Source organism: Anolis carolinensis, chromosome 1 (genome assembly GCF_035594765.1).
Source record: "Anolis carolinensis isolate JA03-04 chromosome 1, rAnoCar3.1.pri, whole genome shotgun sequence".
NCBI classification, from domain to species: Eukaryota; Metazoa; Chordata; class Lepidosauria; order Squamata; family Dactyloidae; genus Anolis; species Anolis carolinensis.
This window is the reverse complement of record NC_085841.1, coordinates 160,511,842-160,530,458: the sequence shown is the minus strand read 5'-3', so window position 1 is coordinate 160,530,458 and position 18,617 is coordinate 160,511,842. Positions and strand designations below refer to the sequence as shown.

Below are 18,617 nucleotides of genomic sequence, written 5' to 3'. Positions count from 1 at the left end.
AGGACATGACTGGCAAATCTAATGACTGAACACATACCTTTGTGGAAATCTTGTAAGAGGGAAAAAAATAGGCTATTCGCGAATAATATGGTTAACAGTTTTTCACTAAGTTGATATTTTTCCAGGGAGGCTTTTAGCTGATCTTGTTTTAGCTTTTGAACACCTAGCTTCCATGCTAGAAGAAGGCAGCACATAGTGTCAGGATCACCATATCAGTCTAGAACTGACTAATATGGTTATCTGCCATAAAGAAGGGAGGTGGGGGGACGGGAGGCTGGGTACAGGGTAGTATAGATAAGACATCTGTTTTGTGAGGGAAATAGAAGTTGCAGTTTCCCATTAGGGGGTGGATGGGAGTTGAGCTTTTTATATTACAAGGTGTTTGAGCGAGAAATCTTTAGAATTGTTATTCAGTTATTGTGGAAAGATGGAATAAATCATTTGCCTCCAGTATATTGTTGTTGTGAGCTTGATTTCAACTCCAAAAACTTCCAGAGTCTTACACATAGACTGAGTGAGTGCTTTAATGAATGAGATCTTGCTTGTCCTTGAAACACTTGAGTTGTTTCTCATAAAAGACTGCATTGCACCTACAACCATTTCATCATTTGAACTACCTTCTTCTGCCTTGTTCCCAATTGCAGGATATTACTTTTGAGATGAGGCGACCCAAACTGGATGCAAACTGGATTCCATTGGTGCCTGGAATATATATTAATATTTAAATATGATGGCTTTTGCAGCTTGGTTTTACAAACTTGCCAAAAAAAAAGACTAGAAAATTCTATATCCTTCTTCCCAACTCAGTTATAGAGAATAGAAAAGAGGGACTGACATTTTTATCACAATGAAATGAAAAATCATGTCAGTACTGAACTCTACAATACCTTAACAGGATTCTAATTCAGCACATAACAACCAAAATGGCTTCATTATCCAGCAAATATCCTGCTACCTTTTATGTTTTAAAAAATCAAAAATTATTATATCACACATCTTTACACAATGATCAAAAATGACACTATGAAATTCAGCTGAGATCAACTGAACTACTCATTTCTTCATATCATAAATTTAGTTTCTATACAGACAAAACAGCCAGGATTTCAAAACTGAACCCAATGTTTTGCTAACCTAGCTTAAACAATTAGGTATTTCATGATTAAAACCTGCTTTTACATCAAAAACAGTGTCTTCCATAGATTCTTGGAAGTTAAATCTCTGAGTTGTGAGCAGACACAGATTGACACTAACACATATGTTTGCAATGCACTGGCATGCACATGGATACTAGCCATCATGCCATAAACTTACCATTTTGTGGGCTGTAACCAGAAGTGTAATTTTTCCTCTTCAGATATTTCAACCACAAGAACACAAGCATAACTTGGTGTTTATAAATGATGTGGTCAGACCCAGCTTTTTTCAACTTTTTACTTTGGAGAAACCCTTGAAATAATTTTCAGGTTTCAAGGAGCCGCTGCATTTAAAAAAATGATGCCCAAAATCCTGCGTGAGATTTTATAAGTGGACTTACATCAACGGGAATTAGTACTGAACAGTTTCATGATATCCATATTAAGTAGAAAGCTGCTGCTATGTCACCATGTTGCTGAGCCATTCAAGTGCCCAATGAATCATTGCCTTTGTAAGGCCACTCTGAGTCCCCTTCAGGGTAGGAAGGGCAGGGTACAAGTGTGGTAAATACATAAATAAATGAGTACATCGGGCATTCCTGCTAGTGTCCTGATACACATTTCACAATTCACGAACAGAGTTTAATAACTCTTCCCTTTCTCAAACAGACTGGAAACAAGCCTCCAGAAAGAAGGAGCATTCCTGACTTGAATACGACATACATTTTTCCACATTCTCTCCTTGCCTAATAGTTCCAGTAGAGAAAAACAAATAATAATACTAACCCTCAAAATTATATCCAATAATTAGAAAGGTTGCTTGCAAACTCAAAGTCTCAGCTTCTAAATGGTGCTGTGCTTCCAAATAACATTTTTTCCCCATTCCTTAGTTCTCTGTCTTTATAGATAATTACCTTCTCAAAGTACACAGAGGGGAAAAGGCTTATCCGAACAGCCTGCAGATACAGCTTTGGAAAATATTCGGTGTTACTGAGCTAAAAGGCCTCCCGAATTGATCAAATTTGCCTTTGGGTGTATCACATGGCTGAAGCTGCTGCCTGCCTCTATATGATCAGCCTTGTTCTCTTAAGAGTTTATCATGTGGACTCCACCCCTCTCCTCGACTCTCTGGCCTGCTTTAAAAACAAAAGCTTGTGTATATCTCCCCTTCACTCTAATAATATCAGTCACAGTCACTAGTGCCACTCCATTTCCAAATTTCTCATTTCTTTCTATCAAAGCCCCACTTTATCATAAACAAGAGTTTCAGGAAGTACATAAGTGCTGCTTTGAATTAGGCATCTAGAGATGTCATGCTTTATGACCTCTCTTCTTTTGACTATCTCACAAAAAGCTTAAGTACTGGCTCATACGGAATAACAAGCCTGACCCAAGGGAGTAAATGAAGGCTCAAATTAAACAGCAGTGACCTTGCTGCAAGTTCATTGAGCTTATTTAGCTTCTTCCGCTATTAGAAATAACTAGTAAGTTAAATAGAACATAACATGGAATGAACACTATTTACTAAGATAGCTGGACATAAACTCTCCCTGGACACCGTCTGTCCTGCATTTGACACCAATGTTCAAGTAAAGCTTTCTTCCGTTGTTTTCATAAAAGGTTTCCTTAGCATAACATCTACCTAACAGGCAAACTAAGGACCTTATCATACACATCCCAAAAAATATATTTTTAAGTAGGCATCTGCCATTTAAGAATGCTAAGCGAGGACTAGATACCTACTCACCACATTTCATGCAATTGTTTCCTTTCTGCATCTAATAAAATAATGCACATCAGACTTATCACACACCTGAAAGATGACACCTCCCAATCTGTGCAATATTTCCCTACATCTTTTGTTTAATTGACAGATCTTGTGCATCCACACAAGTTTGTGGCTTGTGTTCTAATGGAAAAATATAAAAAACATCTTTTTGGTTTCTATAGAGTTGAATTTAATAATAATAATAATAATAATAATAATAATAATAATTTATTTGTTTGACCAGTCATATGACCATTTCAAAGTGCAACATAAATAAAAACAAGGCAAAAAGGATGGGAGGACAGCAGCTGACCTTCTGTTTGCCGTCAAAATCTTATTTTCCTGATTCTTCTTTCAGGAAATGTGCTCTTTTCTTGATAGCTTTCAGGATAAAAAGGCTTACTCTGATTATGGTGGATCTTTCTTGTCCTTGCAAGAGGACTGTCAGAAGATCATTTCTGTTGGGGGACCTAAAATTAGATAGTAATGGATGTAAATATCTGTGTCAAAGTTCAGCTGGGCAGTCAATCAAAAAATGTTCGATATCTTCCACTATTTGTTCTCCCCAGACACAAAATCTCTCATTTCTTGGGATGTTACAGTAGCGACCAGTTTGCATCACAATACCAAGTTGTTCAAACCTGGCCCTGGTATATATTCTTCTTAAGGGTAACGGAACTGGAATAGTCAAATAGTGTTCTAAATGAACATTCATTTTGTGGGAGGCTAAAAACTTTGTGGCAGAAGACCTACCTATACTTGCTAGGTCCAATTGAGCATAGATATCATGAGTGTGTTGCATGAGTATTTGTTTTGCTCTATGTCCTAGATCATTCAAAAAGTGTCAAGGAAGGCCAATTTTAACCATCTCATTGTTTAAGGCCATATAGAGCTGAATTTGTTTAAAAAATCAAAAAAAAAGGAAAAAATATTGTGAAAGCAGAAAACATTTATGGGTCTTTCTCATGGTCTTTCTCTGACCACTATGCAAAGTGTTTTGACAGTCATATTGGCAAAGAAAAATAAAGTGGGATTAAAAAAAAACACCCCAAAACATACTCCAAAATACACACCACTGGCACAGAAGACAAGATGCCAATGAGTCTACCCATCACACATAAAAAATACCTGTGGTTCTGACACACATAGCAAAATTAAAGGCAATTAAAATCTATTTTTCCTTTTTTTTTTCCAAAAATACTCACAGCAGACTCTGCCTCCAAGCGCCTTTGAGTGTCTGACAAAACAGACCTTGCGTTATGTGATAGGACCTATAGGCACCAGTAGGCAAAGAGCATCAGAGATGGGGTATAAGTGTGTGGGGTGAGGTCCTCAGCTTTGATTATCACTTCCACATAACTCAAAATGTTTTGATCCAAGATCTAGGGAGCCAAATGTACTCATATCTCAAACAAAGCTGAAGCAGGAGGGTCTGACAAGAGTCAAAAGAGTTTAGTATAACTTCTGCCACAAGTCTGCAGGAGCATACAGAACAATGAAACAGAGGAGGGCCTTCTCTTGAATGCAAAATTATAGCCGTTTGACACCACATTATCTGCTATGGCTCTATGTTATGGAAGTCTGAGATTTTTGTGAGATAGTTATTCTTCTCTGCCAGAGAGCGCTAGTACCACGATAAATTACAAATCCCAGTATTCCATAGAATGGGGCCATGGCAATAAAAGTTGTGGCAAAGTGCTATAAAGTCTACAGTATGGATGGTTTCTTGATATCCACATCCTCACTGGCACATTTACCAGTAGTTGCTGCATTTCCCACCCTCGGCTTATACTCGGGTCAATAACTTTTCCCAGTTTTTTGTGGTAGAATTAGGTGCCTCAGACTATATTCGGGTCAGCTTATACTCGAGTATATACTGTAGTATGCTCCCATTTCACACACAGTTCCTTTCATTAACAAGAGTAATATATATAATCTACACATAATGACATGTGACAAGAAACAATTGTGTCAAGAACTTTGTAGATTTGATTGGATTGAATGGGGAGGTTGTAACATTTTCCTTAAAAATACTTTTGAACCAAATGCAAATGTATTCAGACATATCTGAGACTTGTATTCCAACTTCAAAGCAGGAAATATTTATTTTCTCAATTTAAATTATACAGGAACCTTTTATATAAATAAAACTGGTAACTTAATATGATGAAATGTCTTTTCCAAAGAAAAACAGCAGGTGCTCCGAGACTACAGAATTTCCCTGAATAACTTCTTATTTTATAAAAGGTTACCATTGAAAGCCCCACTGAGTTCAACATTTTGGGTTGGATGTAAAATTAAATGGAAGCTTTCCTAGAGATTGGTCATACAAAAGGTGACATTCAAGCTACAATATGTAATCATCATAGAATTATGTGGGCTATGGTGACCTTCAAAATAGCTGGTCTAAATCTTCCAACCCATTTATACAAGTCAGGAAAGTATAAAACAATTATAAATTACTTTCACATATACACTGGGTAACTGAAAATAATGGGAAGAGGCGTGAAAGACCTACTATTCTGTATTTGTAAAAGTGAATACTCTTCATGAAGACAACAAGTCATTCATTTTGAGGAGTGTGAGGAAGTGAAAAGACTCTCTTAACATCCCATGCACAATCACCTTTTTAAGCTGTAGATAAACAAAATCGATCTAAGAAAACACCCACGAGAAGTACTGAAAAGCTACCACCATCCTTGGTCCACATCTTTGGTCCAAAGACCCACCAGACCACAAGTGGCACTATATTGAGCAGGTAAGTGACTTTCTTCCCCAAAAATAATAGCTGACATTTAGTACAACATCAAAATGTTTCCAAAAATAGGCATCCTGCTCTTTGACATATCCCCTCCACTGTGTTCCTGGCTCCACATAGTTAACAGAAAGGGGAGGAAAAAAGAAACCCTTGCCACTATTAAAGCAATCTGGTTGAAGTTCTCTAACAAAATATATCTTTCTGTTTCAGCTCAGCATAAATTCCATGGTGGAAAATTCTAGGATCCTGTAACTGAACCATATGGTGACCTGCTATATATACTGAATACACCCCATACTTAAGCATCCCCACCAAAGAAAAAAAAGTTATGACTATAAATAAAGAAAAAAAACCACTCAAATTAAAGGATGTTCCTCATAGGAGCAGGCAATTGTCAACACCGCTGCTGCCATTCACAGAAACTGATTCAATCTATACTTCAATTATGCCTTGAAATTCTTATTAGTACCAAAGCTCATTACATCAACAAGAAAGCTCTTTGCTGGAAAGAAAGGAGAAATAGATCCCTGGTGTGTTGAGGAGCACTGGCTTTATTTTTAAAGAATATTTACTGAAATGCATGCAACCACATTGGGAAACAAGCCAAGCTGTTCTGATTAAAGCTCCCACACTCAAGCATTGCTAAAGAGAAACAAATGGCCCTCTCAGCTCTTATTCTAGGAAAATGCTTGAGCCCCGATTACAACAAACAGGCTGGAATGGAAATATTTTTTTTTAAAAAAAGCAGAATAACAAAATGCTCATTATCACCACAAGCAGAGTCAAAAGATACCCAAGAGGAGTCAAGTTGAGCGCAAAGATGAGAACAAGAAAGGGAGAGGTAAAGTGAATATAACAACTCTTTATGCACTCTTGCATCTCAGAACCCATGAAGTCCCACTGAGTGGAAATCCCCATGTAGCCTTCCTCCTACATGTTAAATGGGAAGCAGCACAGAGCTGATCCAAAGTAAGGCAGGCAAGAACTCCTTAACACACAGCCTTGATCACTTTATTTATTTATTTATTTATTTATAACATTTATACCCCCCCCTTCTCACCCGAGGTGACTCAGGGCAGCTTACAAAAATTGGCAAAATTTAATGCCCAAAATGCAATCATAAAAACAAAACAATATAAACAGATCTATTAATAACATTCTTAAAACACATTATAAAAACCTTAAAAACGTATATATAATAAATTCCATTTGTCCGAGATCCTCATGCTTCATCCTTAAATCAGGCCATGTCAACTTTGTCATTTTCTCATCAAAAGCTTGGGCACATAACCATGTTTTCACAGCCCTTCTGAATCCCAGCAGGGTAGGAGCCTGTCTGATATCTCCAGGGAGGGCGTTCCACAGCCGGGGAGCCACCACCGAGAAGGCCCTATCCCTCGTTCCCACCAGCCGCACCTGTGAGGCAGGTGGGACCGAGAGCAGGGCCTCTTCAGATGATCTTAGTGATCTTACTGCCTCATAGAAGGAGATACGTTTGGACAAATAGATTGGGCCAGAACCGTTTAGGGCTCTATAGGTCAAAACCAGCACTTTGAATTGGGCTCGGTAGCATATCGGCAGCCAGTGGAGCTGGCTTAGCAGGGGGGTTGTGCGCTCCCTGTAAGCTGCCCCGGTTATTAATCTGGCTGCTGCCCATTGTACTAGTTGGAGCTTCCGGGCCATCTTCAAAGGCAACCCCACGTAGAGCGTGTTGCAGTAGTCCAAACGAGATGTAACCAGAGCGTGGACCACCGTGGCCAAGTCAGACCTCCCAAGGAACGGGCACAGCTGGCACCCAAGTCTGAGTTGTGCAAATGCTCCCCTGGCCACTGCCAAGACCTGAGGCTCCAGGCTCAGCGATGAGTCCAGGAGAACCCCCAGACTGCGAACCTGTGTCTTCAGGGGGAGTGCGACCCTGTCCAACACAGGCTGTAACCCTATTCCCTGTTCAGCCTTACGACTGACCAGGAGGACCTCTGTCTTGTCTGGATTCAATTTCAATTTGTTGGCCCTCATCCAGTCCGACACAGCAGCCAGACACCAGTTCAGGACCTGAACAGCCTCCTTAGTGACAGGTGGGAAGGAGTGACAGAGCTAGACATCATCTGTGTACAGATGACACCGCACCCCGAATCTCCAGATGATCTCTCCCAAAGGCTTTATGTAGGATGTTAAACAACATGGGAGACAATACAGAGCCCTGCGGAGCCACACAAGACAATGGTTGTGGGGCCGAGCAGGTGTCCCACAATGACACTATCTGGGAACAACCCTCCAGAAAGGACCGGAGCCACTGCAGAGCAGTACCCCCGAGCCCCATCCCGGCAAGGTGCCCCAGAAGGATACCGTGGTCAATGGTATCAAAGGCCGCTGAGAGGTCCAGCAGAACCAGCAGGGACACATTCCCCCCGTCCAGTTCCCAGCGTAGATCATTGACTAAGGCGACCAAGGCTGTCTCGGTACCATGCCCCGGCCTGAAGCCAGACTGTGCCGGAACCAAAGTTGGGGGGTTCTCCAAATTCTGCCCCAGAATTCGGAGTATCCCTAACTTTGGAGCCATCTGAACAGTTGTGCAGATTTCAAAATTGAACCAACTACAACTATTCCTACTGCCATCCTGTGTTTCTGGGCTCAGGCAGCCTGGAGACACAGAATGGCATTTACCATCCCCTTCCATCTTCTGTATCATGCTGGTCTCTGGCTGCAACATGGGTCTTGCCTTAATGACAGCAGCCAGGGTAATTGAGGAAGACCAGAGCAACCAGGGGTAGGTTCTTCCTCTCCCCACTCCCATCCTCCACATCATCATGATTTTGGGCTGTAACATGGGCCCTACTTGCACTGATGTCAGCCAGGGAAGCAGGGCAATTGGGGAGGGGAGGGGCAGGGGAGGGCAATGAGGTGATTTCTCCTCTCCTCCCTTCTCATCGTAATGTTACCCTGGCAGACATCACTAAAGACTGACCGCTGATACGATCCATGCCACAACCAGAGACAACCACAACATGGAGAACAAGAGAATATTGTAATGTTGTCTTTTCAGCAGTGCCAAATCATGCTTGGGATTCCCTCCTACTTCCACAGCAACCAGAAGAGTGCCTTTCTGACCCAATCCTGAGGCAATCAAATTTATACCACACAGAATTGACTCCAAAAAGTGGGTCAGAGTAGATCTGCCTCATGTCTCCAAGTAAGCATTCTATTTCTCCCTAAAGATACAAGTGACATAGAACCATGTGAATGCCTGTAGACAGGAACACCTCTGAAATGGTTATCATGTGTAGCACTGGTTATGGTAACTCCAATTTGTTTCTTTTACATAGTTCTTCCTCTCCTCAGCTATAATAAAAATCACATGTTTTGTCATGTATGGCAAGCATATCCTGCTTCCATTTTATCTTATCTTGGCCTACATTTATAAGTTATATTGCAATGGGAGAAACTGGAAAGTGAAAAAGACACATAGTGGCTGCAGTCTTGTTTATTTTGAGTAAAATGGACCTACTGCATCAATTGTTGAATGTTGAATTAACAGCTAGGTAAATCCAATTGATTCAAAGAGTTTACATTGGTCAGGCATAACAAGAAGATTTGTGTTCTTTATGAGCCACATTCGCAGACTTGTGTGGATATGTAATACCATGGATAATAGCAAATCCTACTCAAATGAAGAACTTCTGGTCCCATAGTAGCGGAGTCACAATGGAGGATCTAGACAAAGCCTAGAGAGGACATATTTGATCAGACGGGGATAAAGGAACCTTAAAATACCAGTCCTACAGATACTGAGGTCCTACTGTTCTCATAAGAAATATTTCTTTTTTTAAAAAATAACACACTGCTAGCCTACCTGGATATGTTTTACATTTCAGTCCAGGTATGTTTTTGATGATTTCAAGTGTCTGATGTGGACTGGGAAGGCCTGAGTGAAAATTCCCACTGAGCCATGGAGCTTAACTGCAGTAGATGGCTTTGAGCTGATCATGCTCAGCATAGCCTGCCTCACAGAATGGCTGCAAGAATAAAATCAGTGAGGAACAAAGCTACTGACTGTCAGAATACTGCCTTGACTGCTCCTCATGAGCCACCTATAGGCGAATGTTGAAGGCAACGGAGATTTAAGAGCCCTCTGCTTGCATCCCCGTAAAACAGGAAAAGCTAATATGTGACCTGTCAGCCTTTGTCTAACGTAAAAAGACATGGATGATCTGGGATCCAGTCACAACAATCTGCCTGAGTAAATAGAAGCCCTTCAAATGAAAAAGCAACTAGATATTAGTGAGCACACAGTATGTAGCTTCAAGATAAATTCAATGAGGTTGTTCACATTAATGAGAATCCTACATGAGCATGAAACAACCATCCATGATTAGCCCTACACACAAACACACACACAAAGAGTAGATAAGTATCTCACCATGAAACATTAAAAATATTGTCAACAATATGTGAAAGACAGAAAGGTATGAGAAATTGTCTTGACAGAAGATCTGTCCTTGCTCCTATAGAATTTTATTGATGGCTGTTCTATCCCAAACCCATTAAGCAAAATAAATAAATGGAGAAAGGAAGAATATGCAAAGAGGGCAACCTTTAAAATATTATTTTGAATCTCTTCATATCAATTTTTTTGGGTTTAAAGGCAAATGAAGTAAAGTTTGTTAGAGGAATATGATTTTGTGCAAGTTCCTCTTCAAAATGATCTAATATACACCTTTGGGACTGATAGGTAGATTCAACATAACACTCGGTGGACATTGCAATTTACACTATTTAAATCTGTGTTTTAGAGAAAAATGCATTTTTGAAAATACTCCATTCTGGTTTTGCATTCATCTGTGAATTAAAAACAATCAAAACTTATATTTAAGTGTATTTTTATCAACACATGGAAAATAACACAATTAATGTACTATTTAAACCAGAAACAAATTTGAATGGTAGAGCAAGCCTTCATAACAAGAATGGGAAGTGGTTCAATGTGTTCTTTCTCTCATGTGCATGAGACAGAACCAGTGATGATTTGTAACAATCATACAGGTGAGGAACCCACTCCTAAAAGCTGTAATATATAACCTAATATATAACACTGATACAATAAAATTTAAAATGTAGGTTATGACTTATGAAGTCCTTTATGGAGCACTGTTTCTTAAACCATGGGTCCCGACCCTAAATGAGCCATTTTTCCAGCGAGCTTCAAATTGGCTGTGATAAAACCGCTGTTGAAAAAGCCATCACTGGACCCCACTCAATTGGAGAACTATCGGCCGATTTCCAATCTCCCCTTTTTGGGCAAGGTCGTGGAACGGGTGGTGGCAGCGCAGCTCCAGGCATTCTTGGTAGATGCTGATATTCTAGATCCGGCACAGTCTGGCTTCAGGCCGGGGCATGGCACCGAGACAGCCTTGGTCGCCTTAGTCGATGATCTTCGCCGGGAACTGGACAAGGGGAGTGTGTCCTTGCTGGTTCTGCTGGACTTCTCAGCGGCCTTCGATACCGTTGACCACGGTATCCTTCTGGGATGACTCGCCGGGTTGGGCATTGGAGGCACTGTTCTGCAGTGGCTCCGGTCCTTCCTGGAGGGACGATCCCAGATGGTGTCACTGGGGGACACCTGCTCGGCTCCACAGCCATTGTCCTGTGGGGTCCCGCAGGGGTCGATATTGTCCCCCATGTTGTTTAACATCTACATGAAGCCACTGGGAGAGATCATCCGGAGTTTCGGGGTAAGATGTCATCTGTACGCAGATGATGTCCAGCTCTGTCACTCCTTCCCACCTGTCACTAAGGAGGCTGTCCAGGTCCTGAACCGGTGTCTGGCCGCTGTGTCGGACTGGATGAGGGCCAATAAATTGAAATTGAATCCAGACAAGACGGAGGTCCTCCTGGTTAGTCGCAAGGCTGAACAGGGAATAGGGTTACAGCCTGTGTTGGACAGGGTCGCACTCCCCCTAAAGACGCAGGTTCGCAGTCTGGGGGTGATCCTGGACTCATCGCTGAGCCTGGAGCCTCAGGTTTCAGCGGTGGCCGGGAGAGCCTTCGCACAACTCCGCCTCGTGCGCCAGCTGCGCCCGTTCCTTGGGAGGTCTTACTTGGCCACGGTAGTCCACGCTCTGGTCACATCCCGGCTGGATTACTGCAACGCACTCTACGTGGGGCTGCCTTTGAAGACGGCCCGGAAGCTCCAGCTGGTGCAGCGGGTGGCAGCCAGGTTAATAACGGGAACGGCTTATAGGGAGCGTACAACCCCCCTGCTAAGCCAGCTCCACTGGCTGCCGATATACCTATCTCCGTGATCGCATCTCCTCCTATGAGCCAGTGCGGACCTTGAGATCTTCCGGGGAGGCTCTTCTCGCGCTTCCACCACCGTCTCAAGTGCGGCTGGTGGGGACGAGGGAACGGGCCTTCTCGGCAGTGGCCCCCCGGCTCTGGAATGCACTGCCAAAAGAGATCAGGCAATCCCCTACATTATCCAATTTCCGTAAGGAACTGAAGACCTGGTGGTGTCGGCAGGTTTTTGAGTAATTATATTGGACTACCGCCGATTTCTGAGCCTGAATACATTGCACAAGATTTCCCTATCCTAAAATGATACATTTTAATATTTTGGGTTTATGGTTCCCGTCCCCTTGATCTGGTCATGTAAGTGTGATTTATCGTTATAATTGTACTATTTTATCTTGTTTAATAATGTGTGTTATGTCGTTATGTAATGTTGTGTTGCTTTTATGACTGTAAACCGCCCTGAGTCCCATCCGGGAGATAGGGCGGTATATAAATAAAGTTTTATTATTTATTATTATTATGCTACCGAGCCCAATTCAAAGTGCTGGTTTTGACCTACAAAGCCCTAAACGGTTCTGGTCCTGCCTATCTATCCGAACGTATCTCCTCCTATGAGCCCGTTAGAACCTTAAGATCTTCCGGGGAGGCCCTGCTCTCGATCCCACCTGCCTCGCAGGCGCGGCTGGTGGGGACGAGGGACAGGGCCTTCTCGGTGGTGGCTCCTCGGCTGTGGAACTCCCTCCCCAGCGATATCCGGCAAACCCCATCCCTCCTGGGATTTAGAAGAAAACTAAAAACTTGGCTCTGCGCCCAGACATTCAGCGAATAAGCTCATTGGCTGTTGTAATTGGGTCGCAAATCTGTAATTGTAGCAGTAGTGAATGACTGAGGATGGTGCAATATTGCTGCTTTGCAGCGTTTTAATTTTTGTATACTTTTTATCATGTTTTTATCATGTTTTTATCATGTTTTTATCATGTTTTTATCATGTTTTAATTGTTTTGTTTTTATAGTATATTTGTTGCTGGCCCTCGTGGCAGAATGTAAGCCGCTCTGAGTCCCCTCGGGGAGAAGGGCGGGGTATAAATGCATGTAATAAATAAATAAATAAATAAACTGTATGCTACTTCTGGGGGAGTATACCATAAAATCACATGGGGACTCTGTAGAAAACATCTGCAGACATAATATTTTTCTTGGGCATTTGCCAAACTACAGATATGGGTTCTGTGATTATAGAGGGTCTTACTGTATTTCTAGAACTTTCTTGGAGACATTATACCTACAAAATTCATATACAGTGTTCCCTCACTACTTCGTGGTTCACTTTTCACGGAATTGCTGTTTCACAGTTTTTCAATAAATTCTAAAAGACTATTATAAATCATAAAAAATACATTTTACAGCCTAAGGAAGGGAAGAAGGAGAAGCCAAAGGGAGAGAAAAGGACCCCAAGCAGCAACAGGAGGAAGAGGTGATTTATCAACACACAATTGGTTGATAAAGACTTAAAATAGTATATAACTACTAAAATAATGTATAAATATTAAAATAAATATCGTGTCCCTACTTCGTGGATTTTCACTTATTGCAGGTGGTCCTGGAACCTAACCCCAGCGATAAGTGCGGGAACACTGTATTCTTCGTTAAAATCCTTCTAGAAATTCACTTAATTTGATTGTTATTGCTTATTTAACTTGCTAGTTTTTCAATGCAACATCTTTGTCCACCTGAAAATTCAAACAGCCATAGTCTAAAGTCTGACAAAGTAAAGAGATCCTATGTGCTTTCTTGTACAAATGGGGCTTGATATGAAATATGTGTTATATAAATTTGAAAACCTGAACCTAGTAATTAGAGTAAAAGCAGGGGAAAGGCCTAAATTTGATTTGGAACCAAGTTAATGGAACTGATATCCCTGGATAAAAGGTGCACAGTTTAATATGCTATGATCTAGGGATAATGAGTTCTTGAAATTTAGCATTCTAAGAGTATCAATTAAAACAGAAAATTAGCACAGAAACCTCAGTGAGCTCACTCTGTTTCTTTGGCTTCAATCCACATCTGATTGGGAAAGGTATGGAAAATGGATCACCTTGTTCCCATCTGCTTGAAACCAGTCACCTACCAACTGCAAATCTCTGAACAGTGGCCTATTATGTAAAAGTGCAACTCATATCAAGAGAGAGAGAGAGAACACAGCCCATGATCCAGAGCCATTAACTGCTCAGTGTTCAGAACATCTTCAAAGCAGATTATCTTTTTAGCTGAACTACAGAGCCAAATGCAATGCTTACTATTAACATAATCAGTATTAATAAACATGAATATGCATAGCACTTTACAAAGTAGAATTTTCAGTACTGACTTGTACAAGGAGAGACAACCTTCCATATTTGCTGTGAAAGTGGAAAATCAGGAATTAAAAGAAATTGCATTTCTTTAACTTGAGATAATATTTGTATAGGGATATCTAAGTTCTCCTGTGTGATTCTATGATCAACTTCCCCCATAGAATCAAACTGGAGGACCTAGAGTTTCCTAGAGAAGTGCTATTTCTAGGAATCTCTAGGTCCTCCAGCATGATTCCATGAGTAATATGCTAAACATGCATCTTAAATCTCATTCAGACATTTCATCTGTATTTTGTTATGGAACACAAGGTTGTACGTGTCCTGTGATAACCTAATAGGATCCCTATACAACATCCATACAAATAACTAGTCTAGAAATGGTAGGGACAACCAAGGCAGAGAATGCCATCTGTTCTTAAGTAAGCTAAAACTATTCTATGCTGAAAACAGGGTAATGTCCACTAAGGACCTTATCACATTAGGAAATTCTCCATTTCTGAGACTGAGAATGATTTTGAACGGGTCCCATCACATGATGTATTCCCCATCCCATCAGTATTCCATCGGAATCCACCTGCAAAGCCTCACAGAAACAGATTATTTGCAGACGGAATTCTAATTGTGTTTTTTGAAATACTACAGATTCTTCCATTGCTGAAGGACTGAAGTTGTGTGTGATAGAAAAATCTGTATGCATCCCATCAGCAATTATACTTTTTAAAAGGTCACTGAGTGATGTTGGGGGTGTTTTGAATGGATTGGAAAGAGCCAGCCTTCCGTGGTGTGATGAGTCAAAGCATAGTATTTTCAAATAATAGGAATTGTAATAATCAGGTGTGATGAGGACAGTATGCATCAAGTCCTAAAGAAAATGGGATGAATGCTGATATAAAGGGATTATATCCCCATGTGATAAGATCCTAGGTCTTACTCTCAGGCATAGGACAAATATAGGAATTGATTCCAAGTTCACCAAATCATAGAATCATAGAATCATAGAATCATAGAATCATAGAATAGTAGAGTTGGAAGAGACCACATGGGCCATCCAGTCCAACCCCCTGCTAAGAAGCAGGAAATCGCATTCAAAGCACCCCCGACAGATGGCCATCCAGCCTCTGCTTAAAAGCCTCCAAAGAAGGAGCCTCTACCACGGCCCTGGGGAGAGAGTTCCACTGTCGAACAGCTCTCACAGTGAGGAAGTTCTTCCTGATGTTCAGGTGGAATCTCCTTTCCTGTAGTTTGAAGCCATTGTTCCGCGTCCTCGTCTGCAGGGCAGCAGAAAACAAGCTTGCTCCCTCCTCCCTATGACTTCCCTTCACGTATTTGTACATGGCTATCATGTCTCCTCTCAGCCTTCTCTTCTGCAGGCTAAACATGCCCAGCTCTGTAAGCCGCTCCTCATAGGGCTTGTTCTCCAGACCCTTTATCATTTTAGTCGCCCTCCTCTGGACGCTTTCCAGCTTGTCAATATCTCCCTTCAACTGTGGTGCCCAAAATTGGACACAGTATTCCAGGTGTGGTCTGACCAAGGCAGAATAGAGGGGGAGCATGACTTCCCTGGATCTAGACGCTATTCCCCTATTGATGCAGGCCAGAATCCCATTGGCTTTTTTAGCAGCCGCATCACATTGTTGGCTCATGTTTAACGTTGTCCACAAGGACTCCAAGGTCTTTTTCGCACACACTGCTGTCAAGCCAGGCGTCCCCCATTCTGTATCTTTGATTTCCATTTTTTCTGCCGAAGTGAAGTATCTTGCATTTGTCCCTGTTGAACTTCATTTTGTTAGTTTTGGCCCATCTCACTAGTCTGTCAAGATCGTTTTGAATTCTGCTCCTGTCTTCTGGAGTGTTACCTATCCCTCCCAGTTTTGTGTCGTGCAATTCCATGGTGCAAATCATTTTGCTCCATGCAATTCCATGCCCTTGTTTGCATGCAGTTCCTTATCACATGTGAGTAGTGGTGTTTGCATGCAGTTCCTTGTCACCTGTGAGTAGTGGATTGATGCTTAAAGAGAAGACTGCCCTTTTTTCACAACAAAAGGGAATAGACGACAAAGAAACAATAGTTATTCTTCTGTGTGATTTCCTCCATTTCAATGTCTTATGCTCATGAATCTGTATCTAGCCCTAGGTGTTTACTTTCTGTTATTTATTTTGCTTTTAACAAATGTTTAGAATTACGTAATCTTTTAAAAATAATAATTGACAAACTTTTTTCTATTTATACTATTCTGTTTCTTTTTTCACTGCAAAGGTTGCTACTAATAGCCAGATTAGCTCATTTATTAATCAGTTGTATATGCTAATGGCCCTGGAATGATGGAAAACATGTTCTTTTTCAAGAAAGTCAGGTTTGAATACTTCATAGTTCAAATCTATCATAGTCAGCTTGCCAATGGAGAAGTACACAGAAAAAAGAAATGTCAGTAGATACTCCACAACCAAGAATTACTGGTGAATCTTCCTGATCAACTGATTTATTATCATTTACCTGTATAGACATTATATTTTAAGAGTTAAACATTGTACAAATCGAATTAATCATTTTTCCAAAGGATGAAATAACAAGTGTTCTATTTAAGAACAGTAATTATAACTCACTAGTGTCATCCATAACAAGCCCATAATGGCTTCTTTAACAACAAACCAGATGTACAGTATCAGAGAACATCATTCGTTGAATCAGCCTCAGGCATAAAATAAGGTTTTTGTGCTCAGATATAATTCATTTTCTTCAAAGATCATCCAATGTGGTGAGGGAGACATTGTTAAACGTTTGCAGTGAAATCTGCCCATTATCCAAGCTATCCAAGACAAATTTTGACAGTGGATTTAATTTTAACCAATAGACACTTTGTCCTGATATGACATCTTCAGACATTTTACACCATGGTTTGTATAGGCTATAAGAAACATAATTTTCTCTTGCAATATACCCTATGATTAAAACTGGCAGTTTGGATTGGCCTGACTTTTTCACTGTCAGCAAAACTATCATGCCACTAATATATTAAAAGGACATGAAGACTATCTAAAAAAGCATTGCTGGTATGTAGAATTGAGGGGTTGGGGGAGGAAAGGAAACAAATTTTCCACCCACCAGATGCTGAGTAATCTTCAACCTCTCTCTGCCCATTAGAGCCTCTCTATCCATAAGGTATTATTTAATCATTCTCTTCAATCATGTGTTTTTGACATGAATGTCTAAAACTGTAAGCTAGTTTTGCTTATGTAATTGGGGGAATACAGCTTTCAAAAGGATATTCAGTAAGTGATATTTGATGCCAAATCAGTAGTAATTAAACATCCTTTCATAGCTAATCTACAGCAACTTTACAAATCAGCTTTCAAATAACGCTTGGTAACTCCATGATTTAGTGCACTACAAAGATATACACAATGCTAAAATACAGAACTGGTCTCCTTTGTGTTTCCCTTTCCATGGGCCCCTATACACACCTTTGCATTTCTCAGTAAAGCTAGAGTCATGATAGAGAATCTAGAGATTTATAAAGAGGGGTGCTCTCAGGTAGAAAAAATGCATTTTTAAAATTTGTGCTTTTTCGCTTTTGTGGGGGGTCTAGTGCCTCTAATGCAAGTGAACGTGGAGGGCTGACTTCAAAGGTGTGATCAATTTTCAAGTTCTCACTTTCTACATTGCTAGAAATTTGGAGATTGAAGGAAAATTTTGCAGAGGGAGAAAAATACTAATTTGGTGGTCAATTCCATCATTTCCCCTTCATCACTACACTCCTGGCTGAGCACAGCTTTTTTAGTGGGGGTGAAAGGGGCCCTTTGGGTCTTGTAAACGTGGGTGCTATAGGCTATATGGAAACTGCCAAAAAGTCCTGAACAATGCCAAAGGGGTCCATGTCTGAACAAATTGCAGTCGAAGGACCAAGTCAATTTACCCAACATATCAAACGCCCTGTCAATATTTACTAAGCACTGACTTTGACAAGTCTGTGAACTAATTCCAATGCATGCAAAACCTGGATTTGAAAGCCAGAATCTTTTAACTGTTCAGCATTCAGTTTCAAAGAACAACATCATACATTGGCATTCAACATGATGATTGATCTTAATTTGGGAACCTCACAACTATTTGCAAATACTACTCATTTGGATTACAATTCCCATGCTAGCACAAGCATTTTAGAGATGTAGTCTGAACAAATACTATGTCCAGGTTATGGGCAGCAAACATGCTTTGCATTTTTAAAAAAAATCCTGGTTAAATCCCCAGCATCTCTAATTAATTAAAAGTATTAGATTACTGTTGCTTTATTCTATGGGAGACCTGTAAAGTC

At 40.7% G+C, this 18,617-nt stretch overlaps 1 protein-coding gene across 13 annotated transcripts in view; it reads right to left on the bottom strand.

The window, feature by feature from the left end:
* Positions 1-18,617, bottom strand: part of plcb4 (phospholipase C beta 4) — a 263,855-nt gene that overhangs the window by 184,646 nt on the left and 60,592 nt on the right. For 2 of the 13 annotated variants that reach the window (XM_062957576.1, XM_062957558.1), the window contains exon 3: positions 3,218-3,374. The exons of the other annotated variants lie outside the window; for them this stretch is intronic. The gene's annotated coding sequence lies outside the window, so the exon portion shown is untranslated. The remainder of the gene's footprint in view (positions 1-3,217; positions 3,375-18,617) is intronic. 13 annotated transcript variants of the gene reach the window in all.